Below are 22,374 nucleotides of genomic sequence, written 5' to 3'. Positions count from 1 at the left end.
CTGTAGCAGCAGTATGCATAGCAATTAAGATTGCATGTTAGCGAATATTATTAACAGCAGCAGCATGCATAGCAATTCAGATGGAAAAGTTATAATTATAGCAGCATGCATAGCAAAATTATAATGTTTGCAAACAATATTAGCAGCGGCAGCAGTAAGTAGACAATGTAGTTGCATGAAATTTGAGCCTAAATTAACTCTTTAAAGTGAAATAGGCATTCATGTTTTGCTTATTCAACAGGGATGAGCAGGGATGATTAAAGCAATTTTAAGTAGGCTATTTTGTGCAGCAGCGGTAGGCTATAGCAAGTTCAGATCGCAATGTTCATGAATATATTAACAGCAGCAGCACTCATAGCAATTCATACTGCAACATTGTGTATATTTTTAACTGTAACAGCTATTGCTAATTCAGTATTGCAATGTAGTGAATATATTAATAGCAGCAGTGGCAAAAGCAAGCAATCAAAGTAGTTGCGTGAGGACATGAAAAAGCATTGCTGGTAGTAAACTCATTACTGCAGTGCACTGGGGTGCCACGCCGTAACAGCTAGAGGCTGTTCACACTGGACGCGACAAACGATCAGGCAAATTCATTTGTCTTTCGTATCAAGTAGCGCAAGCATTTGATAGTAGGCTATGTCAGAAATAGAAATTTGTCGGGTTGCTCACATCGCTCTGCATCCAGTGTGGATAGCTTCACCAATTATAATGGGTTCTCACGTCCGGCGTACACACAGTGTTAAAGTGAAATAGACATCTTGTGCAGCAGCAGTAGTAGCATGCATAGATATCCAGATCACATTGTTTGCAAAATTATTAGCAGCAGCATACATGTCAAATTCAGATTGTAATGTTTCAGGTTTATTATTATTATGAGCAGCGGGCATAGCACTTCCATACTGTAATTTTACGAATATTAATTTGGTCACAAATAATATATATTGTTGCAGCATGCATAAATTCAGGTGGTAATGTAGCAATAATAACATCAGTAGCATGCAAAGCAGACATTGTGGTGAAATAAAGTTACTTAGCATCGTGCTTAAGATCATCTTCGTATGAGTAATGCGTTGGGCTAATGAGTTGATCATGCAATGCAAGCATTGTTCTTAATATGCAATACAAATATATTAAACTATCAAAATATGGAAATAAGCAAGAAGCTGCATTTTCTCTGCAGAATTAGTTGTGAGCATACTATCTCACAACTACAGGTTGAACAGCGATTTATGCTGTCGCCGGAGACTTTTAATAAGCTTATTAGTAGCTTAAAGGTAAGTATTTGCACTGTGGTTACGTTGATGATCGATAATTACAGGGAGCGTGAATCAGTATTTCACATCTCAACATAAACCAAAAAAAAAAAAAAGGTACGAAAACAGTGACAACTATCCATTGACAACGTATTTAAAACTATTTGCTCAGGTGGTTGCTGGGGGTTATTTTCTTCATCTCTATCAGCTTGTAACGTGATATCCTGTTTGTTAACGACACAAACAGGGATAATTTCAAGCATATTATTGTATAGAAGCAATATGTTTTCATGCTCACAGCAGCATACACATTTTGATTTTATTGTTCATATTTTTGTTGAACTGGAGCTTTGTTGGGGGGTAATTCATTTATACGCTATTTGTGCAGCAGCAGTATGTTTTACATAACCACAGCAGAGTATCAGCATGTGTACTGGCAGTAGCAATTTCCTGTATTTGCTCTGCAGCAGCAGCAGCAGCAATAATCTACAACAACAGCAATAATCAGCAGCAATACAGCAGCAGCAGCATACCAGATCTATTCCACCAAGAGCAAATGCAAGCATGACTTCAACATCACCAACATTGAGTTTCTGACAACTCTTTTAGTCTTTATGTAATAAATCAAAAACATTTCCCCTGATTTTGAGTAAGAAAAGTTTGTGAGAGCATGATTCTAAAACACAACAAATGAACTAGTGAGTATATGAGTTTACCTGTTATGGTTTAATGTCATTTAATGTCTGAAAACATCCATTTAGACACTTGTTAGCAAAATTTCCTGAGCTTGAGTTATCCACAGACATTATTTCATTTAACCAAAAACCCATTGGCTTCAGAGTTTTGGCTTACAAAAATATGTCATTCCTGCAACACTGTATAGTCACAGTACACAGTCTTGTGAAATTATTCGTCTCTTACCTCCTAACAGAAACCACACGTTAAAACACACACATGCATCCTTGAAATTTGGCCCTTGGTTGGTAGTTGGGCCAAATGACACAAAGACCTGTTCTCAGTCTTTACTCACACTCCTCTCCTGCTGACCTTGCTTGAGTCGCAGCCAATCATAACGGCTGTCCAGAGCCAAGGTTGTCCACCAGGGCTTTGGTCTAGACCTGCTGCTGATTTTGTATGCAAGGTGAATGGGACACACGCTTTGATCTTTGGGGTCTTGTAGGTCTAACCCCACAGTGAACCAAGCACATCCTCTCCACGATGGGCTTCGGTTACACTCTCTTTCTCCACTGGCCTTGTCGAAGACCAGAGCGCGCGGCAAAATGCTAACATGCAGTGGAAAGGGTTCGCATGTGGAAGGAGCTCACTGCTGAGCCTTGCTGAGAATGCATCACCGAGGTTGGCAGCAACTCTCTGGCATGACTAAAGTCAGGACGAATGACCTTCCAAAGCCCTCGCTGACATGCCAACCCTGATCTATTGGGCATGAAAACTTGGCCGGGGTCTGTGAGACGCCGTTCACATAGATACGGTTTCAACATGAACAGGACATGAACCTCTCCACACATTCTGCCGTAACACTGCTGACACAGAGAGATGGTTGACCTACCACTTTCATGGCTTTCCTGAAAGCTTCCGGTCCAAGATCCTCAGTGTTCCTTTTAACGACCTCTTCCTACATGCAAGATCAATAATCACACATGCAGAAGGCTCACGTAAATATTATCCTGCCATGGTTGCAGCAGCAGTGCCTGCTCTATTCACTTCATACAAAGAGCCGAATATATTCGGCATCACTTGATCCTGCAGTACAATCCATTTGTGGTCCGGAATGAAATACATTAAAAGCCACAAATGAAAGCTTCTGTTACTAAGATCCGTCAGCCACATAGGTTCAGCTGCAGGTCACCCAGTGTTGTGGCCTGTACATCTCTGGTTACCCAATCGGAAAAAAATTAATAGAGGAGGCCTAAAGGACATCAAGCGCTGCCCTGGTGCTGCATGCTTTTAAGCCTGCACACAACACTCTGCTCCTCATAATGGCAAACTCGAAGGAAACATTGGATAATTCTATTTTTTTTTTCATTACCACTTATGAAACAAATGTTTGAATTGTAACTGGTTATGGACACTGTGATTTTATTCAGTTTCCCATGTTCTGCTCTCATGATTTTCGACATAAAAGCAATTGTGCAATGGTCATAAACATTTGGCTCACATATTTCTTTAAAACTATTATGCTGGATATCTTGATATAGACACATTGCCATTATAAGATCTCCTTGAGGGCAGGACATTGTATATATCTTCTATTTCAGAAGCGTTATCAAGATTCAATATTCACATTTACTGACAGCAGGTCATCACATATGAACAATAAAAGTATGTACAGGAGGCCGGCAATGGAAATGAAAGGTGATTGAGACCACAGGTGAATGTGCCGTTATGATTGCTCACATAGATGTCCAGAGTAACCATGAATTGTGCTGTGCTGAATTCAGCCATATTGGTTATATCTTAATATGTTTTGAGTCATTTTAACAATCCATTATATATAATTGCAATATAAGTTATATATATATATATATATATATAATATTATATAATATTAGTATATAGATATATAATATTAGCCTAATGCATAGTAAAAAGCCTTTGCATCACTTCTGAATTGATTTTCTTGACTTGAAGAATTATTGATTCTTCTTTGCATGGCTGCACAACATGAGGCTCTATTAGCTAAAAAAAACTGTTAATAATTAGTGCATGTTGACATTGAGGATTGAGGGACTGCAAACATTCACTGCTCAAGCGAGAAACAGCCAGATTCTGATGGGCAGTACTAAATAATACATACATATACACTTGTGTTCTCATGCTCTGAATTCAGTAAAGCATTCATCTTTGAACAGTCTGAGGACAGAGATGTTTTGAGGCTATATTACTGTGTTACCGATTGTCGCATGCAGGAGGAGCTGGTTAAGCAGGAGAGCTGTTTAGATGGAAACAGCTTATGTGAGATGTGAGTGGGATTAAACAGCATGGCTGTATACTGAGCATTGAAACCAAGCTGACCTACTCAGGAAGCTATGAAGTAAAAATGACACACCCACCAACACCGTTTATGAAACATCTCGGTTACGTATGTATCTTTAGTTCCCTGAAGAGAGAACAAGACGCTGCGTCGAATCGCAGTGGGAACGCCTCTGCGTGATCATGATGACTGCGTTGACGGCTGCGTTTTCGTATGAAATCAGTCCAATAGCGTGACGGAACGTCATAGGCGGGTGACTTCATCGACCAGGAAACTATAAAGCACACCCAAACCAAACAGAGTTAGCTTCTGATAGGTTGAAGCAAGACGGTCACAGGCATGCAGGGAAAACACACTTTGTGAAAGTGTGAAGTGACAAAGCTAGGCCTAAAGGAAGAACTCGATATTGGTATGCTTCGCCCCCGAAATCGAACCTCATAAACTTCCTGTGTTGTGGAAAGATGGATACATGGAAGTATGCGTCCATGAGATCTATTGTGACAAACCAATCCTCAGACCTGATTTGAGACACGGTTTGCTTCAGAGTAAACATCTTAATTTTTGAGCTTCCCTACAGAGAGTTTTAGTTGGTGCAGATCTAAAACCAGATGCAACACCCCATTCTTTTTTTTTGGAACAATAAAGTACCGACTGTACAACCCGAACTCCCTGCTGAGAGGAGGAACCTCTATAGCCTCCTTTCACAGAAGAGCTTTTACTTCTTGTTCCATGACCAGAGCCTGCTCGGAGCCCACCACTGTGGGGAGGACCCTGCTGAATCGGGGAGGGCGAGACCTGATGGTGTAGCCTTTTTCGAGTTTGAGCTCATCTACTTTACTTTTTTGACGAAACTCTAGGCCTGTCACGATAACAAATTTTGCTGGACGATAAATTGTCCAAGAAATTATTGCGATAAACGATAATATTGTCGTTCGAGACCATTTTCATCTAATATAAAGATAATGGCATAATAATGCAGGTACACCTTTTCAAAGATCTATAAACTTTTATTTCTTAAGAATATTAAACATTGAAAACGGAAAAACATTTTAAATATCCACAAAAAATTAACAAAACAACCAAAAACAATAAAAGCAGTGGACTCTCAGTGTCTGTTAACAAAAAAATTCACTTGAATAAATACCAAAAACAATAAATAAAATGGATGTAAACAAAATTGCACTTCAAAAAATATTAAACATTAGGCTCAGACATAAATAGTGATACATTCCATAACAGGCAAAACTGCCAGTTAGGACCTTTGTAAACAAATAAAAAAAAGCCTCAACAGGATACCACAGCATTTTGTATCCTTTTTTTGTACATTTGTATCATCACCCGTGATATAACATGGGCAGGGATGAACACACTTCCTGAACTTTTGTTCGCTCAACATTATAATGTTTTTTTTATATATATAGTGGTGAAACTCCTGCCTAAAATGCTTTGAAATATACTGAGACAGACAAAACACCTATAGGACAAATGATTCATATGAAGCGCTTGCTGAAGGCACAGAATCTAACTCTGTTTGGTTTGGGTGTGCTTTATAATTTCCTGGTCGATGACGCCACCCGCCTATGACTATCCGTCATGCCATTGGACTGATTTCATACGTGCTTCACGCAGAGGCGTTCCCACAGCGTTTCGACACAGTGCGAGTTCCCTTGAAAGGGAACCCTCATGTTGTTTTAATATAGACAACACTGATGTGCTGTGTAACTGAAATGAGCCTTTAATTGGCTGTGAGCATGATCTGTTCCCGTTTAAATAGCAATGAATGAGTGGAATTAACCTGTGAATGGAATAACCTCAGGCTGAGCTCATCAACACAGGTGGAGACAGACAGAGAGAGAGACAGGTCCTTAAGTCACCGGGAGGAAACTTTACAAGCTTTTTTCTAATCTCACATTACATTAGTGTTTTCACACAGTCCTCGAGTCCTCACACACTCCATCACTGTCTGTAAATGACTAAAGTGTGACATTCTAGACAATAAGCACCTCATACAGTGTTTCCCAGACAGATGTGGGGAATCACATGTAGACTCATGTACAAAGACAGAAACTAAACACTGTAAGATGAGCATACTGACAGACGTCATCTACGACACATAAACTAATCATGTTTCTAAAACACTGCAGGCTTAACAAGACAGTTTTTTTTTTTTTTACCCTGTCTAACTTTACAAAAACACTCTGAAGGCACCATGATACATTGACACTATCGGGTGGTAATGATGCTGCTTTGAATTAGGCGAGACCGCTAGTTGTCACATTAGATGCTCAGTGACAGACACAATCTTGAAAAAAAAATGAAAAATACAAATAAACCTACTGAACATTTCCACTGATAATGCCGAGACAAATATACAGTTGAGTGAACACACACTGGTTTCACATTTGCTCCATGTATGTAAGCAGAATCAGAATTAGAATGAGATTTATTGCCAAGTATGTATGCTTATGCACACACACACACACATATTTCTTTTGGTGAAGCTTCCAGTCCTAAGAATGAATGAATAAATGAATGAATGAATAAAGAGAGTTATTGAGATCACAGTCTAGCTTTATCACCATTGTGCCCTTGAGTGAAGCACACGCAATTAGTGCACTCACAATCATTTAGGTTAAGACTTGTCTGCTTGATAACATGTACTCGTACGAGGGAACATGAAATGTAATGGATGACAAAAGCATCCAACGTTACCAGTGAAGATTGACGTCTGCAGAACACTGCATTGGTGCTCTGATCTCCCCTCAGCTTTAAGAGACTGGTTTACACAAACACTTTATTAAGGAAAATCAACATCTTGCTTTGTGTAAATTGCTTCATCTAATTTGATTGCTCGCCTCACACTGTTTATTTTGTGTTATGAGCCAACATTGCACAAACAAATTAAGTGAAACACCTAAAATGACTAAGAGCAGAGCAATCATTTCCATAAGCCAAGAGAGAGAACTCGACTAATACGTTCCATCTAAGTTTACAATGTCATCTGATATAAGCAGCATTCCGGTTCCATCAACACGTTATGGTACACTGCACTGCAAGAACGATTTGTTTATTACACTTAAAGGTGATCTGATAAAGAGTTAAAACACTCAGGTTTCTAAAAGTTCATGCTGTTGACAAACTGAAATCCATAAAAGAAAGCTCTACAGGAGTTTCCTGTCACACCAGTTTTCCTGCTTCATGTCAATAGTCAGAAGTTCAGATGTGCCCGTTAGGAAATTGCTGAGAGGTGACTGGGAGTATGTAATGCACTCTGTCAAAATACTGGGTGTACAGCATACCATTAATGTACTGTCAACAGAGATAATCACTTTTTAATTAACAGATAAAATTTGAGGTCTCAGTAAAGAAAGAAAAACATTAATGGAATAGCTCAGACAAAAACTAAACATTTTGTCATAGAGTGCTGCAATAATGATGTACTTTTGTAGGTCAACCCGGAAGTTAGCATCATACTAGTCCCCTTGACAAAAAAAAAAATATAATTTTTCCATAGGCGTTTGAATTATCATAAAAAAAATAAGCTTTGTGATCAACAAAAGTTTATGATACTTGCACTTTTTGTCAATCAAGATAATTTTCACAAATTAACACAACTATAAATAGTTGAGAATACAGAATAGTTTGCAAGAGTGTAGTTATTAACACAAGGATGTATAAGAAAGCATAGTGTGCAGATGAGTTTACCTGTTCGGTGTGATAACATTTATTATCAACCACCATATGCAGTCTCATTTAGCAACTAGTTAGCAGATGGCTTTTTCAAAAAATGTAAAAGTTTTTTTTTTTTTTTTTTTATCACAAGTGGGTTATTATAGGTGTGTTTTATGTCGTACAGTAATGTGAATCTTGAGCTTGTTTTCACAAAAGACCTTATTTGTTTCTGAGTTTTGGCCTACAAAAATGCATCACCCTTGCAGCACTCCATTATTTAATCAGCCTTCTGTCACTCCAACCGCATAAGTTGTTGTCCGTGAAACACAAAAGGAACATTTTCAAAGAATCTTTACGCAGCTCTAAAAGGTCATAGTGACCATGACCAAAAAAGACACAAGAACACCCTAAAAGGATCATAAAAGTAGCCAATAATACATATAAAATAATATTATAACAATAATATTATTGTTAAACTATTCGCATTTGCTGCTCTACAACATAACAAATATAATGCAAAATAATAATAGTAATATAATAAAACTATTTTTTTTAAATAAACCTATGCCTAGCCCTTGTCTTCTGCTTCAAAATTTTACAAATGCATATTCCTATGCATAATTGCTTTGCCAATTCAGAGTTGATGCTGATTAATACCAGACCACTCAATCACTTATGTGTCATAAATGAGCGTAAGTATGATTTATAAAGCTTAATTTTAGAAAACTTCACTCAGCAAAGGCAGCAGCTGTCACAGAGATTGTCAGTTATAGGTCACGCTACTTATTTCTTGTTTCAGAAACACTAAATAAATGCTTCAAAGTGTACCCAATATTGTTTTGTTGTTGTTGTTGTTGTTGTTGTTGTTTTTTGCATCATCTGCATAAGCATCCAGCTGTCCTGCTTAGAGACATTTAAAAATGTCATCAAATATCAAAATTTCTCCTCTTTTGTCGACAGAAAAAAAAAATACAACACAAATTGGAACAACATAATGAATAAATGATGACATAATCACTATCCCTTTAAATTGCTCCTCCATATGATTTTCCACTTATACATTCCCATGATAGATACAGAAAGTGACAGCTTGAACTGGTTATACATGTGGCCTTTTTTTATGAATGTTGTTTAAATCAAGTAAAAAACATTCATGTTATTGTTTATGTTAGTGTGATTACATTTCCTGGCCTGCCCTACACCTTGCACTGCCAGGGATGTGGAACACAAGTACACCTGAGGCGAGCCGCGGAGTCTCGCTGTCACTTTGCATCTGAGAACAAATCAGAAATATTTACATTTAAGCAGGGCTTGTTAGCTTCACAATCAAACATCATTCTGAATCACTGTCTGTTCTCTTTTGCTACGATCACAAGCACAAGGCACTACGGGGCGAGTTCGCACACGTAACAAGCACTCCACTCCGATCCCCATACTGTGCAAGTAAATTGCTGGGAGCTGGTGTGCTGGTTGCTGCAAGGCATGCTGGGATGTGTTGACCTTTTCCTCAGATCATTATTAATACATGCAGGGTATTAGGAAAGGTTAATGAGTGAGAGGAAGGCCATTCTCTTCGAATGCAAACAAGGGCCTCTGAGCATCGGCTGTTAGCAGTAACCGCTGACTCTGCTGTGGAAACTTAAACGTGTACGTGCATCGATGTCACGTCCAATCACATCAGAGGGATGGAACGGTTTGGTATTCATTTGTAAAACTCAGCAACAATATTTATCTTTCTATGTTTTTGATGATCACTTCCATTAATCAATAAAAACTGAGCATGAAAAACATCATTAGGATGAAACCAAACTTCTTTTCTTTCTTTCTTTTTTTTTTTATCTAAAGGGCTTATTCTCTGTAGAAATTTCTTAAAACTTTTCAAGAAATAGTTCAGTCAAAAACTGATGATTCTCTCATTATTTACTCACCCTAATGTCTTGTCTGCTGTTTTGTGTCAGGAACAGACTTGAAGTGGTTATTAAAAAACATCAATAGGTAGAGAGTGCTACGATGGTGAAAACATTTATAATAAGGTGCTCTATGGAGATGTTATAATTAATATCCAAAAAACAGCATTTAATAAGCTTTTTAAAAGCCTTTCTTTTTAAAGTGTGTGCCATGGATATGCAATATTTTTTATTAGATTGAAAGAACTGGGCTCAGGCCAGGTCAAGATTTTCAGCGAAACTGGTCTGTTCCTCACACAGAAGTATCATATGGCTACAGAGACTTTGAATATAGTGCATGAGTTGTCTGAAATTATTTTGTGGTACTTTTAAGGTTTTCGAAGCTTTTCAAAGCTTCACAATGAGAAACATTGGCGTAAGTTTTCTTCAAAATGGCTAAGATATACAATAATACTGGTTTGAGAGGGCCAGGGGTTGAGTACATGATAGGCGAATTTTCATTTTTGGGTGAACTATCCCTTTAATTTAGCAGGCTAAGGTTTCAGAGTTAATCCTCCTTCATTTATTTCCTATTAGACTACCATGATTTTACATCAGTGACTTGAGTTCAGTGAATCTGAAACGGTGTGATACCTCTCCCACCCCACACATACACACCTTCCTTGATAGGAAATCTCAGCGGAGATAAACTTTAAAGACCCCTGGTGCTTCTTTGAACTCTTTTTCCCAGGCCAGCCAAGAGTCTTTGTTGATAAGCCACAGAAGAGCACAAAGGTAGCCAGGGATTGTGAAGGTTCTGGTGCCATTTTCATTTGAGCAGATTGATGGGTTATTTTGGGCTGAAAGTCAAGAGAGTTTACCTGTCCCCTACAGATTAAGACGGATGGCACGCCATCCGATCTTTATGCAAATGTGACCACTTTTAACACACAAGGACCGCACTGATCTGACAAGACCACCAACTGTGCCCAAGCATGTCTCTGCAGGCCAAGAAAGTGCACATTTGGCAAGCAAGAGCCTCCCGCTATGCACTCCACGTTTGCAGATGCGACGGTACGCTCGAAAAGCAGACGTCCTGTCATCAGACACATAAAGTCTGGTTGAAGCCGAGCAGCTCCCGCCGTGTGGTGCTCTGGACGGGAAGGAAAGGAGTTGTTCTCTCATTCGCATGCCAGGCAGGGTGCAAAGCGCATCAGCATTCCTGAACCCGACACATATTCTGCCAGCCAGCATAGCAGGAGAAACAGCGAGGGTGAGACAGAACGCGTGTGCATGTGTGAGAGGCACATGTGTGAGAGGCATGTGCCTCTATCCCAAACCAGTCAGACATGCTGCGACTCGACGGGAAGTTGTAACATGTTGTGGTTGTTTGTGAAGCATAAGAGATTTAGGTGCGAAACAGATGTCAAAGTTGTTGAAATACAAAAAGCGTTAACCTGTGAATGCTGAAAGCTCTGCCTCGCTGAATTTTTCAGCAAAGTGTTTACTTCACTGGGAGAAAAGTCTATAGACATGTGTTGACCACTCGTCCAGCCCTCATCCTTCCCTCGCGTTTTGTAACACATCTTTTGTGGGTCGAAATGAGCCGAAACCCTAAAATTATACTTTTTTTTTCTTCTTTTTTTTTTGTCCAGAAAGCTTATTTTATTTCATTTTTATCAAATTTTTGCTATTTTTTAATGCAATTCTTTTGGAGGTTTTTTGTTATTTTGTTTTATTTTATTTACCTTTAAATTACTAGATTTGATGAATAAATGATAAATAAATAATAAATTGTGTCATTTAAGCACATTCTGTTCCATTCCATTCTTTCAACTTAAATTTTAAATAACTCACAATTTCATGGATTGCTTTTAATTCAGGTCAAAATAACTCACATATATGGGGCCTTATTTTAACAATCTGAAACGCAAGTATCAAACGCAAAACGCAAGTAACTTTGTGGGCGGATCTTGGGTGCTGTTGCTATTATACCGTCGGGATAAATTACTCTTGCGCCCGACGCAAATCTAAAATGGGTTGGTCTGAATAGCTACATTACTCATAGGTGTGGTTTGGGCGTAACGTGAAATAAACCAATCAGAGCGACATCTCACATTCCCTTTAAAAGCAGCGCTTGTTCCATGGCGGCTTGCTATTATAACGGCGGATTTGCCAGGCGCACGCCAGGAACGGTTCACAGCCGAGGAGACCGACGTTCTCGTCAGGGCCGTAAAAGACAGAGAAGTGACATTGTGTGGGCATGGGATAAACCCACCCAAATAAGCTTAGGTTAAACAGGTGTATAATAATTTTGGTAAATGTGTAAGCTAGATTTATGCCTATTTTTTCACATCTTCATGGACACCACAATGATTTCCCTCATGTGGAATATTTTTCCTTGTAATTATGTATGGTTTGGAAAAAAGGCAACTGCTGCGTCTGTGTGTCTGAGAGAAGCAAAGTGTATGCGCGTTGTGCACACGCTACATTATGGCCAAGAATGTGCCCTTAAAATAGTATCTGAACGCGCCACTGAAAACGTGTCACTGACACTGAATTCTGAGACTAGGTTTTTCCTGGTCTGTGGTGGAATTGTTTTCTGGAACTGCAAAATAACACCTGGGAACGTTTTTGCCGGAACACACCTCCTCTTTTCGCTGAACCGCCCCCGGGAGCACAAGTTCATTTTCTAATTTACCGAAGTGCGTCTGTCGAAGGAAAAGTCTGCTGTGCATCGGGTGCAAAATAGGAATGATATATGCGTCGTTGTACAAAGTCAATTGCACTGGGTGCAAGATAGGGTGTCTCTAGGTGTCTCTGCAGCCCTCTTGTGGAAAAAAAAAATATATATATATAACATGATATTTCATGACTTTTGCCACTAGATGGCCTTATAGCTCTATTTGGAGCAAATGAGCAGTTCCGCTGGGTCCTAAAGTCAGTTTTTCTTCTGAATGCATTCAGATACACATGTAGACATTATAAAATAGTTGTTGGTAAAGTTTTAGCATTTTTAGTTAGAAAAACTTAAAAATGCTTTTAAAAAAAAGTGTACTGAAGCATTCCTCGCTTTCCATTTATTCCTATGGGGGTCAACTTGACCCGCGAGGAAAGGATTTGTTACTTTTTTCAATTTCACAAAACTCCTCGAATCCACTCACAAAAAAACACTTTGTGTATTCGTGGTTCAAGTGCGACAAAAGTCCTAGGGTCTTTGGACCCCTCTGATAAACACTCGGTTGTGAAAAAATTTTACAAAATGATTTTCGGGTCAAAATGACCCGAGGGAAGGATGAGTTAAATGATCAGTTGACTTCATCAGTCTTAGTCTCAATGGCCTGCACATGTGAACTCCTGAGATGTTTTCATGTTCACAGTCATTATAGTGCTTTTATTATATTTGGAATGGGGAGCTTGCTTTGACTGCATTCACTCCTGTCCTCTGCGTTCAATGAAAAGACTGAAACATTATAAAAACTCTGAGTCTCTTATGTCTGGACATGTCAAATGGTTTTAGCCCATATAAAATCAATAAAATAATTTATATTCTTTATGCAGAATTTTTCTTTCTCCTTATCATGGCTATGTAAAGCCCTCTGAATTTATGTCATACAAATAAACCTAACTCTTTTAATTGGATCACTCAGTTGAGGTCTCACAGTAAATGTCTTTTTTTCTTTTACTGAGGCAGATGCTTCATGTGTCTATTGGAGAAACACAACACTGCTCTCCTGCTGTACTTCAGTGACCTTTCCGTGAATGAGGTAACCGTGCAGGGATTCATGCAACACTACTCGTGCATGACCACTGTTGGCCACCGGGGGCAGAGTCGACTCGCTCATCCTCCTGCGTGGCCAGGTCAGTAATGTGGCTCTCAGTAGATAGTGAAAACCCATCAGGGGCCAGAGGGTGCCATCTTCCCCTCTGAGGAGTGGACCATAACCTCCAGCCTCCTGTGACTCCTGCCCTCGCCAGGCCTGTAAAAATGTCATGGGGTAATCACTGCCCTCCCGAAGTGCTTCGTCCTCGTAACAAGGCCCCCTCCCTTAACCTGCTAATGCCAATATCATCTGTGCGCGGCATTCTGCCTCCCCATGTTCTATATGCCTGTCATTCGCAGGGTCAATGAAACGGTTCAAATGGCATAAGCGTGTGCCGGTTCTTGGCTCGTCACCCTCTCGAACACAATGGCTCTTGCTGCACATGTCACTCAGTGCCACTCCTTTTCCATGTATAATTTATCACATTTAATTATTGCGCCATTGCTGACAGTGGCTGTTCTGCCTTCCGGTGCTGGGGAACAGCTCATTGGTTTTGTTGTCTGATGCATCATTGACTGTTTTTACAGAGAGACAGACAAGGCGGTGAATTAGCCCTCCGGGCACGATGCACATACATTAGCCGAGCTCTCGCGCCAGAGGTAGCGGGTCCCACTGAGATGGGGAATGGGGATTTGGGAACAACATGGGGCTCGGATCATTCTAGAAAGAAATGGGATATTTTCTTTCAGGCACAGATCCATGACACTTTAAGGCTTTTTGTAAGAGACCGAGATTCAAATTCTGATGCTTGGTTCATTTTCGTTTCAATTTGAATCTCCCAAATGATTTAAAAATATATTTTAATTGATAGTACTAGATACAAAAGCACAAAGTAACCTTTTCATCTGAGATTCTCAGAGTGATGAATGCTCAGAAGTTGCATGTGAATAAATAATCAAGGTTTAAAGCTTTATCCAGTTATCAAAACTTGACATTAAAAGATAAAATTTGAATGCATATCATTTTTAAACTGAAGACAATTATGTCATCAGTTTAAAAATGACATGCATTTAAATTAATTAAGACCATTTTAAGACCTAAGAGACATAAAAGAGACATTTCATTAATAGTTCAAATTTAACACACCACAAAAATGAAACGTATTATTAACTACATTAGTTAGCATGAGCTAATAATGACCTGCACTTATACAGCATTTATTCATCTTTGATCATGTTAATTTCAACATTTACTAATACTTTATTAAAATCTTGTTAACATTAGTTAATGCACAGTGAACTGACATAAACAAACATTGAACAGCTTTTATTTAACATTAACAAAGATTAACAAATACAGTAGCAAATATATTGCCCATGGTTAGTTCATGTTAGTTAATACATTAATGTTAACTAATGAACCTTATTGTAAAGTGTTACCATTTATTGTACTGTAGAATTATTCTAATAATAATAATAATAATTGCTATTATTATTATTATTATTAGTAGTAGTAGTAGTAGTAGTAGTATTAGTATTATATGTGTGTATTCATATAAAATGGGTTACGAAAAGATTTTGTCATTACACTATTGCCAGTTTATTTCACATGGTAAGCACCACTGGTGAACATGTAGGCAGGAGGTGTTCAAGCATTCAGAGATTCCAGACGTCATTAACACTGTCTACAAGCATGTGAATCCTCTTTAAAGTCATGGAGGATCCTCAAAGCAGGCCATTCTCTTGTCCTTTAAAAGCTTTAAGCTGTTTTCAGTTAAATTTTGTATCTAGCCAAACTTTTGAGATTTTCTGCATTGTTTTTAAAAAACAGCTAATTCAGTCAGAACTCGCCAGGTCATCCCTGGCACTGCATCGAGTGTGTTAACACATTGTTTTGGCGTGGTTTGGACTGTGAAGTCCATGGCTCATTTGGCCTAATGACAAACCTTCAGTCCTTGTGCAGCTAAGCCCCAGCTGGAGATCTTGATTTTATGTGTCAAGCATGGCCGAAAAGCCTTCCAAAAGGCCCAACTGGCGTTTTTACAATAAAGGCTTGCTAAGTAATATAGCTGACATTAAAGTCTGACAAGCTCTTGAAAAGCTAAGCATTCTGAAATGACATTCAGTTTTGGAGCACATAACAAAAGTATACAGAATAAACATTACTATAATGTTGTTGTTTTCAGGCAAGCTTTCATTTTGTTGTGGAGCTAGACGCAGTTCCTTGGAGAAGCCTGCTTGAGTAAGGCAAATCTGGGCTAAATGTGACAGTGTATATGACAAGTGACCTGCAAAACCCAAAACGAAATATACTTCAGGTTCAGCCAGTTTGGCAGCATCGAATAAAAAAAGGCCAAAAGCTGAAACAAACTCTATAATTTAATCTCTTGCGTTGTGGACACACCTGAACGGACTAACTGAAATGGTGTGACAAGTCCTGACTAACACCGTTACTATCGCACTGCTTGAAGGTGAATGTGACACAAATTACCTTAATTTGTCAAAAGTGAGACTGGGAAAGACAGACTGGAAAACAGTAACACATGTGTTTGATTCTCTGGTGGGATAGACTGTCCCAGTGACCTCTGACCCCGCAATGTCTGCATAACTTCAGCCAAAGTTCTGAGAACATTTCCAATTCTACAGTTTTCATGCTGTAGAAATTAGTCATTTAAAAAAACCTGGGCTTGATAACACATGGTGAGTGTGTTTGAGTCTGGACATCACTGAAGCCACATGTCTTCATTTTAAATTTAAGATAAATTTAATACACAAACAAATGCCTTACACTATGATAAACACAAATATTTGTGGTTAATTAGACTCCTGCTCATGTTTATGTATTCATATATTCATCATGTATTCATGCAATAAGAATGATTGTACATTGTAATTAAAGCACACGTGTGACTGTTAGATTTGCGTTTCTTTTTTATTTACACCAAGTCTAATAGCTCTAGGTGAAGTTTAAATTACAGGTCTTCTGTCAGATCAGTTTGATTTCTAAGGGACTGTTGCGACTGATGGATGCCTTATTAGGCATAATATTTTATGTTTTGAGTTCATGAAGAGCTGAGAGAAGAGCACAGTTCACTGTCTGTTTGCAGTCTCCTCAGATCAGCTGTTACAACACAGCAAGTCTCCACAACAAACAAGCATGACCAGCAAAGTTAAGCAGAGATCTTGAACATCCCAGAGCAGTGCTGTTAGTCTACCAGCTGACTGAGAGACGCTTCCTGATTCACATTCCACAGCGACAGAGTCATTCCTGGGGATTTGCCGACCCAAGGCAAGCATAACTTGGATGGATGGATTTTCCTTTGTGAATATATGCAAGCTAGAAAGAAAAGCAAAAACCACAGGCTTGTGATGTTGACCCCTTCCAGCTAAACATTAAAGGCAAGTCCTCCCTTAGGGTTTTTTGTTTGTTTGTTTGTTTGTTTGTTTGTTTGTTTTTTTCGGAGGATCTGTGTTTGGACAGTTTATAGTAATAAAATCACATTTTTTACTTGTCTTTGCTTTGAAATGAAGAAATTACTGAAAGAAGCATTTTAATTCACTTCTGATTTACAGTCTCCGAAGTTTTCAATCATGTTACTTTGTAACTTCTTTTAAGAATAATGACAGATAAAAGTACTTTTGCAATGTCTCAATTCAGAAGCTCATTTCATTTCAGTCCAGGTAGGAATAAAGTCTAATCCAATTAGCCTGCTTTATCAGCACATTTTACTGAAAAATACACTTATTTGTATACGTTTTGTACATTCTCTAATGCATGTCTGAGTTATTTACATGCACTCATGTCATTCTAAACCTTTTTTTTTTTTTCTGTAGAACACAAAACATGATGGAAACTAAACCGTTTTGGTGAGCATTTGGGTACCGTTAACTTTTGTGTTCATTGTGTGTTCCACAGAAGGTTTGAAATGACATGAGGGGGAGTAAATGGTCATTTTTGGGTGAACTAAGATTATCAACACCTGCTTTAGCCTTCTGAATGACATTATTTGCTGACTCGTTTCACTTGGGTTGGTCACTTTGAGGTCAGTAGGAGATCCTACATTGCTCAATGTTTTATTCTCATAGAATGTCAGAATCACTCATTTGTGGTGAATTCCTATTTCATTACACTTGCAAACAAGGAGGAGTGACCGGCGAATGAACCGCTGGCAGAACAGACAATGGCTTCCCCAGCACGCTGCACTCTGCCTGTCTCGTCCTCTGTCTCTCTGTCTCTCTGTCCTCATGCGGCTCCTGAACTCTCAGCACAGTTAAACTCTTGTGAAAGACTAACAGAAAAACACTTTGCATGCACTCTCTGCCAAAGACGGATGAAGGATTGTGAACGCAGCTAAATGCTGACGCCAACCGCACAGAGGCATGACGATGAAGGACATTTCACAATTTGCGGACAGACTGATTCCCTATTTGAGACTTTTTTGTGTCTAAGTGCAAAAATAACAATGTAATACCATCTGTGCTTTCATCATGAGAGCAGTGCGGCTTAAGGCTTTGTGCTCATTTGCATTACACCACTGAAATAGAAGTAATGTGATATTTCACAATGCTTTGATCTGAAAGCAATGGTTCTCAACCCTGTCCCTTCAGCCCTAATCAGATCTGATTGTCATTAGCAGAGAATCCAATAAAACAGACACTCAAAAGTGGACAGGTTTGAGAAACACTGGGCTCCTGAATCTCCACAGATGTTGCAGGAGAAGCTCCAGGTTTCATCACATTAACTATCAACATGATCCACTAACCACAAACACAGCACTTATTGTCTTCACACAGGTGTCCAGACATTGTGACCACCCTATAGCACACATCTGACCTAGCATTTACAGATGGTGAAAATAATTTAATAAATAGCACATTTTTCACAGTTTCCTCCAACTAACAGGCAATTATGGGTTTATATATATATATATATTTTTTTTTTTATTCTATATATAAGGACTCAGCAGTAATGGCCCTGTTTAACCCTAGAATGCCAGCTGTCAGCAAAGCCGGATGAATCACACTGTTAGACCGAGTCTAATCTCAAAGACAGACAGATGAGAAGAAATTTAACTTGACTGCCAATGCATAGCGTAAGGTATTTCCAGGGCTGCAGTGTTTTTTTTTTTTCTTCTATTTCCTTTTTAACTTTCACAATAACAAAAAAATCTAAGAAACATGCTGATATAATAATCAGAAAACCACAATTTTATATTAGTATTTAACTAGTGTGAAGGCAATGAGAAATAATGCATTTGGATACACCTTAGTGCTCAGACGGAACATGTTCACTTATCTCTGGACGACAGGCACAGAGAGCTAAAACTAAGCCTGCTACTCAACTTCATTTCACAGGCTGTGAGAACCTAGAAGGTACGCTGTCAGGACAATTGGTAATGCTAGTCTAAATGTGGAGCTTTTCCAAAGCACATTGATATGCAGAAGAGACTGTGATCCTTTTACGCCTAGACCGCAGACTGTACGAGCCGCAGGAGTGACATCAGGCTCTCTCTTTTCATTGCTGCTTATTGAATAATGTGGATGAAAAGGACCAGGTTAGAGAACAGTCACTATCAAACCAGCACCATCTGCTATTTTCTACAGAAGAAAAGAGTGAATGTTGCTGGTGGTCGTCTTTACAATGCAACATTTCCTTTAAATAGCCTACATGTTATATGTGCAGAGTATTAATCTCTGAGTACTTGATGTCTTTATATGATGATCATACAATTCATAAAACAACCACACAAGCCTATGCCCTTTTACTGAATCTCATTTAATCTCCAATGCAACTATTTACTATCTCATCTTAACCTGCACCTTTATGCAGCATGCATACTACTCTCTGTTTTAATACGAAGCTCGTGTCACACCGGTGTACTTTTGTCTGCTTTCCTCTCTGTATTACTTCATTTCAGAGCTGCGACCTCCAACATGGACAAAACGTGCGGTGGGCGGGGCCGCTTCTCTCGCCTCGCGTTTAATTGGCTAGTGTGATTCCCGCTCGCGTTTGATAGGCTGCTAATGACATCATACTGGAGACTAATGACATCATGGTGGAGAGCCGCCGTAGGGCGAGATGCTTGGCTGGTCTCGACGCAGTCTGAGCTCACTCAATCCTCGACTCGTGGTAAAGAGTCAGGGGAAGATGATGGGATTACTCATTTGATGAAAGAAATGGCTGCAATGCGGCTCTAAATGTTTTTCCCGTGGATGCTGAAATCCAGCGAGTCCCAAAGACGCTGTCCAGCTCCAAACGTGCTGAAAAAAACACTGCTGCATAAACCGCCGTAGACAGAACTGAAGCTCTCCTAGACAGTTTCTGATGCTTTCAATCATGCGTGACTGACAGACACAGTCCTGATTCTGAATGGCGTCATCACTAACCCCTGCGCAATTGTGTTGAGGAAAAAGTTGGATTCTGCCGGTCATGCCGGAGCCTGATGTGTACAGGAACCTGTCTGTCTGCATTAGACGAGTGACAAAATGTGCGAAGACGTTATAATAACTTTATTTGATTATATTAAAAAGCATTATTCTATTGTGCAGTGCTCATTTATGTACATTCAAATGCATATTTTACAGATATGTGAAATATAGAGCTACCTCTCTATTAGCCTACTATTTGAAGCAGCTAGGAATAATATATATATAACAAATATATATTGGGTTAACAAATGCCTTTCAAGCGTAGGGTACTTACCTTTAGTTCGTGCATTGTGTCAAGATGTGGAAAGTAATCGTTCTCATTATGAATAGTCCAGTAGTAATCCAGGAGGAAAGTAATATTCCACAGCAAATAAATAATTAAATAAATCCTTAAATGGTCGTCCGTTGGAAGTTATCCAGTACACATTGTTCTGATGCATATGCATAGTGGCCTATAAGATAAAAAAATAAAATAAAAAAAATGTTGGGTTCAAAGAAGAAATTAATGCAATGTTCTCAGCTCTTTTTTCCCTCCAGGCACAGATAAATACAATAAACATGTCCACTATTAAAAATAGTTTAACAGATAGGCCCTATAAATCTTCGAATGCAGGTAGGCCATTTGCAGTTTTCACATATAGCAACACAATAAATCGTGCTGGAAAAGTTTATTTGAGAACTCAGATTATTAAGTTTCTTAATCTTTTTTTTTTACTTTCCTAAAACGTTTTAGCTTCAACTTTGGATTGACATGAATTATTGTATTATTTGATTGTTTGTTGTACACCTGTTGTGCATTTTAAATTAACCTCGTGCACATCTGTTTAATGCATTGGATTGTAAGAGCAAAAGATGGAGAATTAAAAAAAAAATCCACATTTTGGCAAGATTTTACAACTTTTTCAAAAGTGAACTCCTTTTGGTCTCCAGAGTTACTGGGTAAATTAAACGTACAAGCAAAAGTCCATTTAAAAAAATAGCAGATATAAAACTCGAAATAGTCAAATAACCACTTCTGAAATACTTTCATGACCTGTTCTGCATGGAAAGTTGTCTTTAAATAGGCCTACCTAATTTTGTTTTAACATATTATGGGGTAAAGGTTGAATAAAATATATATAGGCCTATATCAGGACTGATGGATATGTTAATGAAGTTATTGAAACTTTTGTTTCTGTATATTCTTTTTTTTTTTTTCTTTTTTTTTTTTTGACTTCAAACTTTTTACCATTCGTTGCAATATCAGACACTTAAGCAATGAAGATTAAAGAGATCATTTGCGTTAAGGTTCCTCATATTCTCTGTTTGGTATGCAGAACAAAGAAACTCCATCGTGCCTTTCTAAGTTCTGTAACAAAGGACTGAGACCGACTGCTCATTGTACCTGTTGCTCGATCACACAATCTGAGCATTTCGTGGTTAATATGCATCAAAATCACGCTGAAAAATGATCGCAAATGGCACCAAATAGCATTGAATTAATGGCAAATGATTTAATTTAAGAAACATTAAAAACACAAGTATGCAGAATTTATCAGTAGGTATCATGCGCTTATAATTGGCTATATCTACTTCGCGATTAACTATTATCTTGCCGATCAAAGAGATCAGTGCATATCGCTCTACTTGTAACTAAACTCGTCTTTCATTTAACATTAATAGTGAAATACTTTGCATGCGTAATTTTCGGTCAACTTCCTTCGCCAATCAACTTTTGACAGCTTTGTCTTCCTGCGTCATCCTTAGTACCACATGAGCCAAAAATGGAAAATAACTCTCAACCCTTTTTCTCCAAAATACATCCTCTCGTTTTTGCCTTCCAATTTCTTCATATTTCATCTTCATTTATAGTTTGAGCATCTAGAGTCGCCCTTCAAAGCGCCCCGCTGAACAAAGGAAAGCTCCTCTTGCTTTGTGTCCAACTTTGCGAGCTGACGCACCAACTCTTGGAGAACTTTTCAAGATAAAATTCATAAACGAAATGCATTTGAGCGCGACACAACCCCGATGGGAGCATGCGAATAACTCACCTGAGCGTTTTGCGAGGTCTTGGCGTGAAGTCGCGTGCACGGAAAAAACTTTTCGAATGCATATTTGGGTTGTGTTGATGGGTCCCTTTGTCTACACGTGTGAAGGGGTTCTTGGCCGCGCCTTGTTCATTTCAGTTCGAGTCCCGCCCTCTACATACAACTAAATAACAACAAAGAGAGTAACTTACTAGAATAGCTACTCGTGGGTGCCCGATAAATGAGTAAATAAGTGATTGTTTTGCTCTCCACGATACAAACCGCAATGGAGGAGCACATTTGTTTCTACAATTCAATCATGTTCTCCAAGGATTTGTGCCATTTGGAGTGTATGGGCTTTTAATAATTT

The 22,374-nt window shown here is 38.7% G+C and overlaps 1 protein-coding gene across 6 annotated transcripts in view; it reads right to left on the bottom strand.

The window, feature by feature from the left end:
* LOC311067761 (uncharacterized protein) overlaps window positions 1-22,156 on the bottom strand; it is a 137,373-nt gene extending 115,217 nt beyond the window's left edge. For all 6 annotated transcript variants that reach the window (XR_014603281.1, XR_014603282.1, XM_084089831.1 and 3 more), the window contains exons 1-2: window positions 22,029-22,156; window positions 20,273-20,450 (exon numbers count right to left, since the gene is read on the bottom strand). The gene's annotated coding sequence lies outside the window, so the exon portion shown is untranslated. The remainder of the gene's footprint in view (window positions 1-20,272; window positions 20,451-22,028) is intronic.
* Window positions 22,157-22,374: the final 218 nt, after the last annotated feature.

The sequence above is a fragment of the Abramis brama genome (assembly GCF_963993115.1).
Source record: "Abramis brama genome assembly, chromosome: 17".
Classification (NCBI taxonomy): domain Eukaryota; kingdom Metazoa; phylum Chordata; class Actinopteri; order Cypriniformes; family Leuciscidae; genus Abramis; species Abramis brama.
Note: the sequence above shows the minus strand (reverse complement) of the source record. Positions and strands in the feature narration are given on the sequence as shown.